Raw genomic sequence first — 4,280 nt, forward strand, 5'->3', positions numbered from 1 at the left:
GTAGCGCTAGGAAAAGACAACAAAGGCCACATTCACTCACACTCAGTCTCTAGCTGTCTTGTAATAATGCACTGAAACCACAGATCCCTTTCCACATCCAGGCCCCACACAACTTTCCATGGTTTACCCCAGACGCTTCACATGCCCTGATTCAATCCATTGACAGCATGTAGACCCCGGTATACCACATCGTTCTAATTCACTCTATTCCTTGCACGCCTTTCACCCTCCTGCATGTTCAGGCCCCGATCACTCAAAATCTTTTTCACTCCATCTTTCCACCTCCAATTTGGTCTCCCACTTCTCCTCGTTCCCTCCACCTCTGACACATATATCCTCTTGGTCAATCTTTCCTCACTCATTCTCTCCATGTGACCAAACCGTTTAAAAAAAAAAAAACCCTCTTCTGCTCTCTCAACCACACTCTTTTTATCACCACACATCTCTCTTACCCTATCATTACTTATTCGATCAAACCACCTCACACCACATATTGTCCTCAAACATCTCATTTCCAGCACATCCACCCTCCTCCACACAACTCTATCTATAGCCCACGCCTCGCAACCATATAACATTGTTGGAACCACTCTTCCTTCAAACATACCCATTTTGCTTTCCAAGATAATGCTCTCAACTTCCACACATTCTTCAACGCTCCCAGAACTTTCGCCCCCTCCCCCACCCTATGATTCACTTCCGCTGCCATGGTTCCATCCGCTGCCAAATCCACTCCCAGATATCTAAAACACTTCACTTCCTCCAGTTTTTCTCCATTCAAACTTACCTCCCAATTGACTTGTCCCTCAACCCTACTGTACCTAATAACCTTGCTCTTATTCACATTTACTCTCAACTTTCTTCTCTCACACACTTTACCAAACTCAGTCACCAGCTTCAGTTTCTCACACGAATCAGCCACCAGCGCTGTATCATCAGCAAACAACAACCGATTCACTTCCCAAGCTCTCTCATCCACAACAGACCGCATACTTGCCCCTCTTTCCAAAACTCTTGCATTCACCTCCCTAACAATCCCATCCATAAACAAATTAAACAACCATGGAGACATCACACACCCCTGCCGCAAACCTACATTCACTGAGAACCAATCACTTTCCTCTCTTCCTACACGTACACATGCCTTACATCCTCGATAAAAACTTGCCTCCCACACCATATATTCTTAATACCTTCCACAGAGCATCTCTATCAACTCTTATCATATGCCTTCTCCAGATCCATAAATGCTACATACAAATCGACACATCCTCTACCACTTCTGAAACCACACTGCTCTTCCCCAATCTGATGCTCTGTACATGCCTTCACCCTCTCAATCAATACCCTCCCATATAATTTACCAGGAATACTCAAAAAACTTATACCTCTGTATTTTGAGCACTCACTTTTATCCCCTTTGCCTTTGTTCAATGGCACTATACACGCATTCCGCCAATCCTCAGGCACCTCACCATGAGTCATACATACATTAAGTAACCTTACCAGCCAGTCAACAATACAGTCATCCCCTTTTTTAATAAATTCCACTGCAATACCATCCAAACCTGCTGCCTTGCCGGCTTTCATCTTCCGCAAAGCTTTTACTACCTCTTCTCTGTTTACTAAATCATTTTCCCTAACCCTCTCACTTTGCACACCACCTCGACCAAAGCACCCTATATCTGCCACTCTATCATCAAACACATTCAACAAACCTTCAAAATACTCACTCCATCTCCTTCTCACATCACCACTACTTGTTATCACCTCCCCATTATCCCCCTTCACTGAAGTTCCCATTTATTACCTTGTCTTACGCACTTTATTTACCTCCTTCTAAAACATCTTTTCATTCTCCCTAAAATTCAATGATACTCTCTCACCCCAACTCTCATCTGCCCTCTTTTTCACCTCTTGCACCCTTCTCATGACCTCCTGCCTCTTTCTTTTATACATCTCCCAGTCATTTGCATTATTTCCCAGCAAAAATCGTCCCAATGCCTCTCTCTTCTCTTTCACTAATAATCTTACTTCTTCATCCCACCACTCACTACCCTTTCTAATCAACCCACCTCCCTCGCTTCTCATGCCACAAGCATCTTTTGCGCAAGCCATCACTGCTTTCCTAAATACATCCCATTCCTCCCCTACTCTCCTTACGTCCTTTGTTCTCACCTTTTTCCATTCAGTACTCAGTCTCTCCTAGTACTTCCTCACACAAGTCTCCTTCCCAAGCTCACTTACTCTCACCACTCTTTTCACCCCAACATTCTCTCTTCTTTTCTGATAACCTCTACAAATCTTCACCTTTGCCTCCACAAGATAATGATCAGATATCCCTCCAGTTGCACCTCTCAGCACATTAACATCCAAAAGTCTCTCTTTCGCACGCCTATCAATTAACACGTAATCCAATAACGCTCTCTGATCATCTCTCCTACTTACATACGTATACTTATGTATATCTCTCTTTTTAAAGCAGGTATTCCCAGCCACCAGTCATTTTTCAGCACATAAATCTACAAGCTCTTCACTGTTTCTATTTACAACACTGAACACCCCACGTACACCAATTATTCCCTCAACTGCCACATTACTCACCTTTGCATTCAAATCACCCATCACTATAACCCGGTCTCGTGCATCAAAACTACTAACACACTCACTCAGCTGCTCCCAAAACACTTACCTCTCATGATTTTTCGTCTCATGCCCAGGTGCATATGCACCAATAATCACCCATCTCTCTCCATCCACTTTTTGTTTTACCCATATCAATCTAGAGTTTACTTTCTTACACTCTATCACATACTCTCACTACTCCTGTTTCAGGAGTAGTACTACTCCTTCCCTTGCTCTTGTCCTCTCACTAACCCCTGACTTTACTCCCAAGACATTCCCAAACCACTCTTCCCCCTTTACCCTTGAGCTTCGTTTCACTCAGAGCCAAAACATCCTACATACTACTTATCTCTCCTTTTTTCTCATCTTGGTTACATCCACACACATTTAGACACCCCAGTCTGAGCCTTCGAGGGGGACGAGCACTCCCCGCGTGACTCCTTCTTCTGTTTCCCTTTTAGAAAGTTAAAATACAAGGAGGGGAGGGTTTCCAGCCCCCCCCCCCCTCTCCCAAGAGTTTCGTGACAGGGTTAACAACTCTATAAACTTTTCGTAACTTTTTGGAAACTTTGTTGTGTCATAACTTGCCGAGGCACGCAGTATAAATACTCCCTCAACTTACATGAATTGCGTGAACGAGAAAGTTTGAACGTGTTAATTCTCCATCACTTCCTCCTGCCTGGGGTAGTTACGTGTTGGCTTCTTTATTCCACTAGAAAACGGTGTTGTGTCTGCCTCTTCAACCAGACTATGGCAACGACCAGCTATGCCAAACCTAATCAGGGTCGCTGTCGCTATTCACACAGACAAGAGGAGACATCGCCTGATTAACATGAGCACATGCCTGGCTGACTGGGTGTGTCAGATGTCACCAAGTGCTCTTAACTGGTAACTCTATCATTCCTGCGTCTTAATACTCTCACCAACGGACATACATTTCTCTTGTGGTTTCCTAACCTACTAATGATAAATCAAATGGAATTTCCATGCAGCGCGTAGGCAGTATCTATGAGATTTCAAGTCTTTATCTGTCTGTCTCTCCCAAGTAAAGCGAACTACATGGTTTGCTTTGGCCACCGAAAGTATTTCTAAGTGTAGTGACATGCCACACAGATTACAGAGAACCATAGCAAATCTCGAGAAAAATGAAGACATTCACATCACCAAATCATATAAGACTAGCCAGTTCGTGATACGAATACAGTGGACTATAGATATAAACTTCAGGCTCTTTTAAATGATAGTGAAACATATGAAAGATTGACATCCAATCCCCTAAATGATAGTGAAACATATGAAAGATTGACATCCAATCCCCTAAATGATAAAGTACAGATCCTCAACTCTAGACTCAACCAATTGTTAAATAAGTACCAGGACATTCTGAAGTCAGTAAGGACGGTTAATCCCTCTCTTCCTTATACTGTACATAGTTTCTCAAAAACTCAAAAGACGGATGTTCCTTTAGACCAATTATCTCCGCTGTTAATTCCTCTGGTTATAATTCATCTAAATGGTAAACAAAATACCTTAGCAATATTCAAGGGAAACCATCTCTGCATGTTATGAATAGCTTAGATTTTGTAAACAAAGTTAGGAACATTAATTTGCTTGATCATAAACTCATGAGCTTTGATGCGAGTTCCCTTTTCACT

This window comes from Panulirus ornatus, chromosome 9 (assembly GCF_036320965.1).
Source record: "Panulirus ornatus isolate Po-2019 chromosome 9, ASM3632096v1, whole genome shotgun sequence".
Lineage (NCBI taxonomy): Eukaryota > Metazoa > Arthropoda > Malacostraca > Decapoda > Palinuridae > Panulirus > Panulirus ornatus.